The following is a 13,888-nucleotide window of genomic DNA, read 5'->3' as shown; positions in this document are numbered from 1 at the left end:
TCAAAAAATCAGCCGGGTGTGATAGCGCATGCCTGTAATTCCAGCTGCTTGGAAGGCTGAGGCAGAAGGATTGCCGGAGCCCAGCAGGTCGAGGCTGCGGTGACCGGGAGCGGCCACTGCACTCCAGTCTGGGCGACAGAGTGAGTCTCCAACTCAAAAAAAAAAATTGTTTCCTTAGTGGGTTCTTTCATCTTTTCCTCTCATTTTTCCTCTGACCACCCTTTCCTCCTTTGCAGTATTTCAGTTATAATATGGTAATTGTCTTTGTTCCCTATGTTTTTGTTTTACACCAAATATAAGTAGTACTCTTATTCTGGCTTTTATATTGTACGTCATGTTATTTTCATATTCTTTGACAATTTCTCTTGTCATGAACAACCTACCATAACATTGGTGGCTTTATTATTTTATTTTATTGATATCTTGAAGTGTAGAGTCACATCTAATTAACTGTCTGCTTTTAGCCTTATGGTCTTTTGGCATTATTGATTTCTGTAGTTTTCCAGTTTACTGGATGGCATTTCATTTTCATCCTACACTGTGTATAATTTTTCAATAACTGACTAAATTTAAATGTATTTCATGCAAAGTTCTATCAATGCTGTTTTATTAAAATTTGGTACTCTTAAGTCTATGTGTAATTGTTTTCTGTTTCTTAAAAACTTCTGAAAACTTTGTATTTAGACAGATCTTTAAGATTTTACTTAATTTAAACTATCTTACGATAGTTTTTGTTGTAGCAGTATATTATATAAACACTGGAATTTTTATTTATTTTTTTTTTTTATTTTTATTTTTTGAGTTGGAGTCTCACTCTGTTGCCCAGACTGGAGTGCAGTGGCCACTCCCGGCCACCGCAGCCTCGCCTGCTGGGCTCCGGCGATCCTTCCGTCTCAGCCTTCTGAGTAGCCGGAATTACAGACATGCGCTACCATGCCCGGCTGATTTTTTTTTTTTGATTTATTGTAGAGATGAGGTCTCGCTGCCCAGGTGGGTCTCGAACCTGCGAGCTCAGACAGTCCACTCATCTCAGCCTCCAAAAGGCGCAGGATTACAGGCTGTGCCACTGAGCCCGGTGAATTTTTATTTTTAATTGAGAAAAAAATGAAGACTGAAACAGTCAGTCTTACCTATTATAGGTTAATTTGCATTTTTCATAGTTTCCTATATTGGAGTTATACAGTGTTTTCTTTCTTGTGTCTAGCATTATTCAGTCAACATAATTATGTGAGATTCATGCGTGTTGTATGCTTGATAGTTTGTTCCTCTTTTATTACTCATTAATATTCTATTATTTGTGGAAGTATGTTTATCTGTTTACCTATTGATAAACATTTAGATTGTCCAGTTTCAGGCTATTGTAAATAAAGCTGCATGAGCACTCAAGAACAAGTATCAGAGTCTGCTTATGTTTTCAGTTGTGTTTGGTAAATACCAAAAGGAAAATTGGTTAGGTTTTTGCAAAGAATATTATGTTTACTTTTTTTTTTTTTTTTTGAGTTGGAATCTCACTCTGTCACCCAGCGTGGAGTGCTGTGGCACACTCACGGCCACCACAGCCTCTACCTGCTGGGCTTAGGCAATCCTTCTGCCTCAGCCTTCCAAGTAGCTAGAACCACAGGTACGTGTCACCACACCCAGCTAATTTTTTGATTTATTGTAGAGACGAGGTATCACTACGTTGCCCAGGCTAGTCTCGAGCCCATGGACTCAGGCAGTCCTCTTGCCTCCACCTCCCAAAGTGCTGGGATTATATACCACGCCTTACTATTTTTATTTTTCAAAGAGACTGCCAGTTTTCTGAAGTGGTTCTATCCTTTTACATACACCAATAGTTTAATATCTGTTTCCTCCAGATTATTATTAACGCTTGATCTTGACAGTCTTTTAAACTTTAGCCATTTTAGTGGGTGTGTAGGAGATTCTCATTGCACTTTTAGTTTGTTTTTTCTTAATAATTTACTAGTGTGACTAGCTTTTCAAGTTAAGGATGTTTATCCCATTTTTAAAGAGTTTGTTGTCTTCTCACTATTGATTTGTAAGAATTCTTATTATATTCCAGTTGTGAGTCTTTTATCACATATAATAAATATTTTCTTCTGTTCTATGGCTTTCCTTTTTTTCTATTTACATAGTTATTTAGGTATAACATATACCATAACATTCATGCATGTTTAGTGTAAAATATGATTTAAGTAAATTTATACAGTTGTGTAGTCATCTCACAACACAGTTTTAGAATACTGCCATCACCACAAAAAAAGTTCTCTGTCTTTTTTTTTTTTTTTTGAGTTGGAGACTCACTCTTGTTGCCCTGGAGTGCAGTGGCATGCTCACAGCCACTGCAGCCTCCACCTACTGGGCTCAGGAGATCCTTCTGCCTCAGCATTCCAAGTAGCTGGAACTACAGACACACACCACCACACCCGACTAGTTTTTGTGATTTATTGTAGAGACAAGGTCTCACCAAGTTGCCCAGGCTGTTCTCATACCCCCGAGTTCAGGCAGTCTTCTCACCTCGGCCTTCCAAAGTGCTAGGATTACTGGCTGAGCCACTGTGCCTGGCCAAAAAAATTCTCATATGTTTGTTTGTAGTCATTTCCTCCTCATACTCTCAAACCCAGACAGCAATTACTCATCTCAATAAATTATAATTTGTCTTGATAGATTATCCTTTTTCCAAAAATTTCACATAAATAAAATCATAGAACATGTAACCTTATGTACCTAGTTTCTTTCACTTAGTACAGTGTTTTATTTAGATACATTCATTTTGTATGTATAAGTACTTTATTCCTTTTTATTGCTGAGAATGTTCCTTTTTATTGCTGAGAATGTTATGGCTATATTTATTTTGTTTGTATATTGGTAGCTTGATGGACATTAGCCTATTAAGAATAATGCTTCCTTTTCCCCCCCCTTGGTATTGTCTTTTTGAAAAGCAAAAATTTTGTCTACAACCATACCACCCTGAACGTGCTGAGGAAGCAAAAAATTTTAAGTTTTGATAAAGCTGTGTAAAAGAAATTTTTGCCAGCTCTAATGTTACACTTTATTTAGAAGTAACAGTAAGGAGAGATGAGAACTTGGAGAAAGTAACTCATTTGTAAAGCATCACTTTTGTCTTTTTTTTTTTTTTTGAGTTGGTGTCTCACTCTGTCACCCAGACTGGAGTGCAGTGGCCGCTCCCAGCCACCGCAGCCTCGACCGCCTCAGCCTTCCAGTAGCTGGAACTACAGGTGTGCACTGCCATGCCCGGCTAATTTTTTGATTTATTGTAGAGATGAGGTCTCGCCAAGTTGCCCAGGTGGGTTTTATAGTTTTATCTACCCACATTTTATGCACAACACAAAGTTTTGGTTTTTTTTTTAATAATCAGTTGTTTGAGTATCTTTTGTTGAAAATAACTATTTTTTATTCCCTCCATTGAATTACTTCATTATGAATTTGTGGATACTTAGGTATCTTGACATTTTAAATTCTCTGTTAATCTTTCTCCTAAAAGCTTGAATATCTATTAATGATTTTTTTCAAAATTAAAAAAAATTATTTGGTAAGGGATTGTGAAAGACTGATTTTTCTATTTTTGTTATTTCTTGTGCTTATTAGCTATGATTCTTTTTTTTTTTTAACTAAAAGAGTTGACAATTTTATTTTTACATTTCACAATACAGATGAAAACTGTACTTTTTTTGTCCTTTTCCTCTCCAAAACTGTTCTCTAATAGGAAGGGGGAGCAAATCTTTCTTATATGCTATTAAGAAAAGACTCAGTCACAGCGCCATGATCTCCTGGTGAAGTAGAACAAGTACTATAATACTGATAAAAGAGTCCTCCCCCTATCCTTATCTGTCTGGTCGAGTCATTCCAGGCCGAGTGGGCACCATCATGGGATGGGTGGGAGGTCTCATCATCGGGAGTCCAGGCATCATTGGCATGTGGCCTCCCATGGGTGGCCTCATTCCAGGAGCAGGTCCTACTGGCCTCATCCCAGGAAGGGGAGGGCCCATCATTGGCATCATGGGAGGGCTCCCATATGGGGTGCTGGCATCATACCAGGGCAAGGAGACCCAGAAGACTAGGGGGAGGTGGGATCGTCGCCCCTGCAGGAGGCAGAATAGAGAATGGAGTAGGAGGTATCTTTCCTTGTTGAAATGCAGCAGTTGTTTTGTAATCAGGCTCTGAGCCTGCTCTTTCATCCGTTTCTGATAGTAGTCTTTCACATTCTCTTTGTGTTTTCTACCACTGCAATGTGTCTTTCTCACAGATGGAGAGTCATGGGTGAGGTATGTATTGCAGTAGTCACAATAAAACTTAAGGCATGTTGCTGCGCAGGCCGTTCGCTATGATTCTTTTGTAAATGAGAACTTGCATCCATCAACTAGGGATTCTTAGTTACCCTGAATTGCAGTTCTTTTTTTAAATTGATGGATAAATACTGAAAATATTCACTGCCATTACCAATTTACAAAGTAATGGGTTGATATAATAGTCACCACCAAAGATACCAAATGAAGCATGATTTTTGTTCTTCCTCTTTATTTTTTATTTAAAGTATTATTATGGACTTTTGTTTGTTTTGGTAGAGTCTCTGTAACCCAGACTGGAGTGCAGTGGCATAATCACGGCCACCGCAGCCTTCACCTGCCGGGCTCAGGCAGTCCTTCTGCCTCAGCCTTCCAAGTAGCTGGGACTACAGGCACGTGCCACCACACTCAGTTAATTTTTAAATTTATTTTAGAGACACAGTCTCGCCATGTTGCCCAGGCAGGTCTTGAACTCCTGGGCTCAAGCAGTCCTCTCACCTTGGCCTCCCAAAGTACTGGGGTTACAGGCGTGAGCTACTGTGTGCAGCCGGGCTCATGTGTTTTTGTATATTGTGTTTCAGTCAGTTTGGTGCTAAGTAAAACTGCCTGAACTTTAGCAACAAGTTAGATTAATAGTGACTTAAATAAACATAGATTTGTCTGATCGTAGGTGGTACTAACATCATTTCAGCTATTCAACAAGGATTCAGACCCTTTTTTCCATTTCATCATCCTTTGTGTGGTTTTGCTTGTCCCATCATAGTCCCAAAATAGGTGTCATACCCCTAGGAATTATGTTTGTGTTCAAGGCGCAGAGGTGGAGCAGTGCCGGCTGCCAGCCAAAAGATTGTGTTACAAAATCCTTCCCCAGAATTGCCTCGGTAGACTGTCCTTATCTCTGATTGGCCAGAGCTAGTTCACATGGTCACCCCACCTGCCAAGAAGACTGTGAAAGCAAGTATCTGGCAAAGGGAAATAGAATTGTCAACATTGGCTTAGGGTACTCACGAACCACTGCCTGAGGTACTGCATGTTGCTATCCCTAGAGAAAAGTAGGTTTTTGCCAGTAATAAGAAAGAAAGGAGTTTTGGGGAATAGCTCATATATAATGCTATAAATATCTTTGGTAAAGCACAGAATAGCTTTATATTGTGTTTAAAAATAAGCCATGTTTATATAATTAAAAATTTATAGGAAAACATTAAATTTGGGGGCTTGCTATATTAATTTGTCATGATTACCTTCATTTTCTTATAAAATGCACTTTATTATTGAACACGTATTTTCAAGGGTATCCTTAAAATGTTAGCTAATATTATATATTATAATATAAATAATAAAATATATAATATGATGAGAATATGTAATTTTAAGTATTGACATCACTTAAGAACTTTATTTAATTCAAAACTATGATTTCTTAGACTGTCTTCTTCAGGTTTATTTTGTAAAAAGTTTGGAAGTTAATATACCCTTTCTGACCAGGCGTGGTGGCTCATAACTGTCATCCCAATGCTTTGGGAGGCGAAGACAGGGCAATCACCTGAGGCCAGGAATTCATGAACAGCCTGGGCAAATTAGTGAGCCAGATGTGGTGGTACATGCCTGTAGTCCTAGCTGTTCAGGAGGCTGAGGTGTATGGATTGCAATCCAGCCTTATGACAGAGTGAGACCCCCATCTCTGTTAAAAAAAAAAAACAGCCTTTCCCCCTCATATTGGTCATCTCTATACTATCTTCCTCATTTTTTAGACTCTGTGTATTGATTCTCTTTCTGAAGAACTTTCTTATTCTAGTCCATGTTTATCTTCATTCTTTCCTTTCTTTTTTTTCTCTCACTTTCCCCTCATGCATTTCTATAGATCCTCTTCCTTTTTCTGCCTCTCTTCAAAATAAGGGCTAGAATAAAGTTGATTTTTGATGAATAAAATCATATTTTGCTATTACATTTCCTTCTTGGCATCTTAATTTCATTTGAATTATGTACTGTTGACTGTTGATTGTTAACAGGTTCTGAAATAATCATATTAGGTTAGCTGAGAAGTACACATCAAGCATTAATGGGCTGCTTGTTACTGAATCAGAAAAGCTGCTGTTAAGCTCTGAATTGCAACCAAGGTAGCTAATATAATTCTTGCTTTTAAGTAATGTTATTTAATGTGATTGTCTCTTCTGCTAGTACTTATAATCTTTCATGGAGTTCCATTATGCTTTCAGGGTTCTAGGCATGTGGTATCTCCAGAAAAGCATCAGATGTGTATTTCATAGTAGGACATAATCACACAGATATTATAAGCTGCTTTATAGTTGTTGTATATAGGGTATTGTGAGTTTAATAACTGTTCTTCATACATAAAATATTAGGGTTTTATGATTCTTCAATTATGATTAAGCTGTTGTGCTTTTTATTGTTTTCAATTTCCCTGAAAATTTGCCTAATTTTATTATTCTACCCAGGAGTGGTTTTAAGAATTATTTACTTCATGATAAAGATTCTTTGATTCATATCCTTTATACGCTATTAAAAAAAAAAGAAGCTTTATACGTTGTTTTTTTTTTAGCAGTAAGAATTGTCTATATAATGAATGATAGGTACTGTGAATTTTTGCTTGAGTTGACTGCATGTTTCTAACTATAACCTCTGTGGCTTTAGGGAGGCCCAGTGAGTTGGAGACATGTTGACAATTTGTTTCTTTTTCCCTCCCACCAGTTTCTTCTCCCTCCCTAGCCTCATTCTCTCTCTATCTCCAACTCTCCTTTCCACCCTCCCTGTCTTCTTCTTGTGATTCTGGGATTCCTTATTTTTTATTTTATTTTAATTGAGTGTGAAGTGGTACACTAGTAAAACTTTGAAAAGATATTGTAGTTCTGAAACTTCCTTACTAACAAATTATTTTGGAAATAATATTTCTGACCGGGCTTGATGGCTCAGCCTGTAATCCCAGCACTTTGGGAGGCCAAGGCGAGTGGATTGCTTGAATCCACGGGTTCAAGACCAGCCAGGATGTCTTGGTAAGACCTCATCTCTACAATACATCAAAAATTAGCCAGGTGTGGTAGTGTGTACCTGTAGTTCCGGCTACTTAGAAGGCTGAAGCAGATGGATCTCTGGAGCCCAGCAGGTGGATGCTGGGGTGCCTGTGAGTGTGCCACTGCACTCCAACCTGGGCCACAGGGTGAGACTCTAACTCAAAATATATGTATATATTTCTTAATCTATACTTGTTTTTCCAGTTAAAATCAGTTGGAATCAACAAGATATCATAGGTCATAAAGTTTTGGGAACTGAGTCACTGTAGAATTTATGGACTTACAGAGCAGAATAGCATGAGCTAAATTCACATTCTGTATTTTTCATTTTCCTTCTCTTAGCTTGTTGCTCTTATATATGAAACACTTAAAAAAATAATTTTACTTCCAAAGAATTATTTTATTAGAGGGAAAAGTAAAATGAGATTGTTAGTCTTCACGATACGAGAGTTGTTGATCCCTTTCAGAGCTTCAATATATAAGGCTGTCATCCACAGTGGGCTTCTGGACATGCCATCTTTGTATTTTATTTCCAGTTGCATTCTGTCACTTGGCTGGGTATGGTGGCTCAAGCTTGTAATCACAGCACTTTGGGAGCCAAGGTGAGAGGATTGCCTAAACTCAGGGGTTCAAGACCAGCCTGGGCAACTTGGTGAGACCTCATCTCTACCAAAAATAAAAAAAGCTGAGTGTGGTAGCTTGTGCCTGAAATTCCAGCTACTTGGAAAGCTGAGGTGGAAGGATCACTTGAGCCCAGCAGGTCAAGGCTGCGGTGGCCATGAATGTGCTACTGTACTCCAGCCTGGGAGACAGAGTGAGACTCCAACTCAAAAACAAAAAACAAACAAAAATTCTGTCACTTTTTACTCTCTTTTTTCCCTTTTTTTGAGTTGGGATCTTAGTCTGTTGCCTCGGCTGGAGTGCAGTGACATGCGTGGACTCAAACTCCTGTGCTCAGGCAATCCTTCTACCTCAGCCTCCTGAGTACCTAGGACTACAGGCATGTACCACCATGCCTGGCTAATTTTTAATTTTTCTTTTTATAGAGACGAGATCTTGTTATATTGACTAGACTATTCTCAAACTCCTGGGCTCAAAGCAGTCCTCCTACTTAGGACTCCTAAAGCGCTAGGATTATAGAGTGAGCCAACATGCCTGGCCTGTCACTTTTTCTTTCTAATTTCAATTATATAAAGCTTTTAAAATCTTGTCAAACTTGATTTAATGCTGTGTTTATGTTCACAAAGGTTATCTCATATTAGCCTATGGCTTAGTAAACACTAGAATATTAGTTGCTATTTTATGGAAGCAGTCTTGCTATATCTTTATTTCATTAGCTGTGCCAGCTGTTGCTATGGCATACTTTTGAAAGATCTTAGACAACTTGCTTCTTTTCTGACTGTTCTTGTAGGATTTTATTTTCCTCCCATGTAATACCATAGAGAGGCTGGATTTCCTAATTTTCTTTCTTTCTTTCTTTCTTTCTTTCTTTCTTTCTTTCTTTCTTTCTTTCTTTCTTTCTTTTCTTTCTTTCTTTCTTTCTTTCATTCTCTCTCTCTCTCTCTCTCTCTCTCTCTCTCTTTCTTTCTTTCTTTCTCCTTCCTTCCTTTCTTCCTTTCTTCTTTTCTTCCTTTCATCTTTCTTTCTTGACAGGGTCTTGCTCTGTTGCCCAGGGCAGTGGCTCTTATTCTGTTACTGGAGGGTAGTGGCACAATTGTAGCTTACTGCAGCCTTGAACTTCTGAATTCAAAGGATCTTCCTGAACTCAGCCTCCTGAGTAACTGGAACGCCAAGCACACGACTACACCTGGCTAATTTTTAAAAAATTGTTTGTGTGTGGGGGAGGATGGTCTCTCTGTGTTGCTCAGGCTGGTCTTAAACTCCTGGCCTTGAGTGATCCTCCCACCTCAGCCTCCCAAAGTACTGGGATTACAGGCATGGGCCACCATGCCTGACTGTGAAGTTGAAAAAGAGTGAAAAAGTTACATCATATTTATTTCCAAAGTAGGAGAAATAGTTTTGGTTTTATAAAGAAAATGGTTGTGCCATAGTTTAAAATGTTTTTGAGGAGGTAGAAGTCTATCTTTTTAAAAAAAAAAAAAAATTCTTTTTCTACTTAAAAAAATAACAGATCTACTCTATCACATAATCTTTCATCAAATTTTATATTGTAATTTGTGAAGTTGGAAAATTTCATATAAAATCAAGTGATTTGTTGAAAGTTACAGTGATGAATTATAGAAAAATTATTCTTGTAATATTGAATATCTAAAGCTATTGGCTAGAAGATATAGCAGCTTTTGCTGTAGAAATTTATCTCTTTCTAGCATGGTATTTTAAAAATATTTTTAATTTCTTTGTTTTGAGATCTCTCACAGTTGCCAGAGAATATATCTCACCTGCACAATTGGCCTTTCTGAGGATTCTATAAAGTCAAGTGGTGACAGGAAGACCTGCCACAGAAAGTATAGGATAGGGAGTGAAAGACCCAAGCCCCAATCCTGGACAGCCGCCACTAGCAGTGATGGGCCTGACCTCTCGGTGCCTTAGTTACCGTAAGTGTCAAAGGAGCATGGCAGTACTTACTCTATTTATCTTATGATGACAAAATAAAATTAGTAGATGTGAAGGCCCTTTTTAAAGCTGGAAGCAATATATATAGTTAAAGTGTTGCCATCACCGGGAGAAAGCATCTCCTTGGAGGCTGAGGGTAGGAGTAGGCATCATGTAAGTAAAACACCTAAAATAATGCCTGGTTATAATAGGGACTTGCTAGATGATTATAACAGAGAAACTGTTTTTTAAAAGACAATCCTTGGAGTATATTCCTTTTCACAAATGAGGATGGGACATTAAAATGAGCGTGAACTACTTAAGGACACAGAATGGGTCTGATTTTGTAAGGAGAGGGGATTGGGTAGGGGATATAAGGAAACAGAGTAGAAGTCCTAGAACTGATGCAGGAACACTGAAAAAAATAAAGCAGGCACTTCCAAGATGAGTAGTAAATTGAAATACTCATATCTGTCAGGATTACTTGTGGGATGAGAAAGAGGACTCTATTAAGGACAGTTTATGATGTTCCTAATTTAAAACCATACTAAAGTTGTGATTTGCAGCAGTATGGGGAGCTTGGTAAGTGAGGCAAGAAATTGATTGATTAACTGTTTGCTGCTTACTTAAAACCAAACTCCCCAGAGAACACAGTGACCTAGAATACTGGGAAAGAAAGACTTTTTCCATGGACAATTTGCATGTAGACTTTAAACTTAAGGATAATGTGTGGTGTGCAGGTAGGTACCTTTCAGCAAAATTGGGCTAACCTGCTTATTTGTACAGAAAGATAACATAAGTACTGTTTTCTGAAGAGAAAACTGCAAATTGGTAACAGAAACTCTGAGGTTTCATCAGTTCTAAGATTAAAAATAAGAACTTGGCAATGACGTTTTCATAAAGTAGTATTCATGCTATATAAAGAACGTCTCTGCCCCCCCCTTGGTATTTAAATTTTCTTTCTTTCACGAATGATAGTAGATAGTGAGTTTTTAAAAATATCCTTAGTGAAATAACAAGATATTCTTTATTGGCAATTCTCTTTACCTCCTTTTAAATTTTATTTTACCACTTAAAGCAAACCAAACCTTTCTTTAATTGACAGTAATGATTATTTGCAAATAAACATTGTTATTTGGAAAAAAAATCAACTTTAAGATCAGATAAACCTGAAGGCCTGCCATCTGTCATCTATTCTCTGTTGCTTTGGATTGTCTCTTAACTTCCCTATGCCCTAGTTTCCCTATCTTTAACTAGAAAATAGTATCAACCCACTTTGAACATTTTTTTGAGGAAGAGTAGCCATCTTGTATGTAAAACACCTAAAACAATGCCTGGTTATAATAGGGACTTGCTAATGATTACAGCAGAGAAACTATTATTTTTAAAACCATAACTTCTATCAGTAAATTGGGGTTTCTGTCATTAAAATAAAGATCATATATTGTTACAAGCTGTGCAGGAAACATCTAGACTTTAAAGAGCCAAGTTGAAAGTTGTGGAGGGAACTGTCCAAAGTCATATGGCTGAGGAAGATCAGGTTTATTAATATGACTTTCAGGGACAATGAAAGTAGTGAGTCTTAGACTTGGGTATGTATAAATAAATCACTTGGGATGTTTGTTTTAAAAATGCAGATTCCTCTACATGCAAAAGAATGAAGTTGGACCTTTACCTTGTGCCTGCCATATGCAAATATTAACTCAAAGTGGAGTAAAGACCAAAATGTAAGACCTGAAAGAAAGCATAGGGAGAAGGTGTTATGACATTGGTCAGTGATTTCTTGGATATGACACCAAAAGCACAGGCAACAAAAGCAAAGATAGACAAAGGGGACTGTATGAAACTCTAAAGACTGCACAGCAAGGGAAATAATCAACAGAATGAAAAGACAACCACAGAATAGGAGAGAATATTTGCAAGCTGTGTATCTCTAAAGGGTTAATACTCAAAATACATAAAGAGCTCTGACAATTCAACAACAACAAAAACAAATACCAGACTTTAAAATGGGCAAAAGACTTGAATAGACATTTCTCCAAAGAAGACATACATACAAATGGACAACAAGCATGTGAAAAAAATGCTTAATATCACTAATCATCAGGGAAATGCAAATCAAAACCACAATGGGATACCACCTCCACCCATTACGGTGGCTGCTGTAAAAAAATTAGAAAATAACAAGTGTCAGTGAGGATGTGGAAAAGTTGGAATCGTTATGCTCTGCTGTTGCTAACTGTATACCCGTTAAACCATTCCTCATTCCCCTCTCCCCAGCCTCAGTCAACTTCCAGTCTACTTTTTGTCTCTGTGATTTTGACTACTCTTGGTACTTCATGTGAGTTGAAACATACAATATTTGTCTTTTTGTGACTGACTTATTTCACTTAGCATAATGTCCTTAAGGTTTATTCATGTCATAGTATATGTCAGAATTTCCTTTTTTTTTGAGTTGGAGTCTCACTCTGTCGCCCAGGCTGGAGTGTAGTGGCATGCTCCCGGCCACCGTAGCCTTGACCTGCTGGGCTCCGGCGATCCTTCTGCCTCAACCTTCCAAGTAACTGGAACTATAGGCGCACGCTACCACACCTGGCTAATTTTTTATTTATTGTAGAGATGATGTCTCGCCAAGTTGCCCAGGGAGGTCTCGAACCCGTGGGCTCAGGCAGTTCATTCACCTCGGCCTTCCAAAGTGCAGGATTACAGGCTGAGCCACTGAACCCGACCAGAATTTCCTTTTTAATGCTGAATGATCTTATGTTGTATGTATGTACTACATTTTGTTTATCCATTCATCCATTAATGGATACTTTAGTTGCAGGCAGATGCATTTTTTTCTGTAACCTTACCTTGTGTATTGGTTTCCTAGGGCTGCCTTTTAAAACAGAATTTGAGGAGAAAAAAAAAGTTACTACAGTGGTGTGGCTTGTATTCTCTTACACTTCTGGAGGCTGGAAGTCAAATCAAGGTTCTGCATGGCCATGCTACCTCTGAAGACTTGTAGGAGGAATTTCTCCTGTCTTCTTACTAGCCTCTGGTGACTCCTAACCCTTGATGTTCTTTGGCTTGTAGCTATAGCATTCCAGTCTCTCTGCCTTTGTTGTCACAAGGCAGTTTTCACTGTGTGTATGTGTATGTGTGTGTGTGTGTTTGTGTCTGTCTGTATCTGTCTGACTGTCTGTCTTCTGGGCTTGTTAACCTTTTAAAAAGTTGTCAATCATTGACTTTAGGGCCCACTATAGTCTAGTATGATCTTATCCCAACTAATTATACTTGCAAAGATGCCATCTTCTAATAAGGTGCTGAAATTTTTCTAATCTTCCATTTTCAGTTCTGACTATTCTGTCATTCCATTTGTATTCTCTCATTCCTACTGAATGTTCTTTATGTACTTCTGTTGTGATGTCTGGTTTCCTACTTTCCAACATCTTTCTGTTTTTCTTTTCTTTTAAATTTATTGTAGAGATGAAGGTCTCGCCAAGTTGCCCAGGCTGGTCTCAAACCCCTGGACTCAGGTAATCTTCTTGCTTCCGCCTCCCAAAGTGTTGGGATTACAGGCATGAGCCACCACACCCAGCTCCATCTTTCTATTTTCATTATTTTCATTATTCCTGAGGTTTTACTGGGACCTGAATTTTTGGAGGACATGATTTCCACTCACTATACCGTCTAAAATTTAATTCATTTGCTAGGCACATAATGATTTGTATTAGCTTTGTCTGCCATAACAAAATACTGTAGACTGGGTGACTTAAACAACAGAAATTTATTTTATAACAATCCTGGAGACTGGAAAGTCTAAGACAAACGTCCATCCAGCAGGATTCCATTTCTGGTGAGAGCCCTCTTCCTGGCTTACAGTGTCTTGCCTTGGCAGGGTGGGGGGGTGGGGAGTAAGGATTTACCACCACAGGCATAAAATGGCTGTTTGTTCATTTTAAAGAGAAAATGATGTACAACCGTGCGATCACAAATTTTAAAATCTCAGTGAAATGG

General features: G+C 38.1%; 1 protein-coding gene and 1 pseudogene across 1 annotated transcript in view; one reads left to right on the top strand and one right to left on the bottom strand.

Moving 5' to 3' along the window:
• Positions 1-13,888, top strand: part of COG5 (component of oligomeric golgi complex 5) — a gene marked incomplete at its 3' end in the record, with an annotated part of 170,559 nt that overhangs the window by 136,646 nt on the left and 20,025 nt on the right. The gene's annotated exons all lie outside the window — the stretch shown is intronic.
• Positions 3,846-5,339, bottom strand: LOC110595137 (annotated as a pseudogene).

Source organism: Carlito syrichta, unplaced genomic scaffold (assembly GCF_000164805.1).
Source record: "Carlito syrichta isolate Samal-C Ts95f unplaced genomic scaffold, Tarsius_syrichta-2.0.1 Scaffold279535, whole genome shotgun sequence".
Classification (NCBI taxonomy): Eukaryota; Metazoa; Chordata; class Mammalia; order Primates; family Tarsiidae; genus Carlito; species Carlito syrichta.
This window is presented reverse-complemented; position numbering and strand designations above follow the sequence as displayed.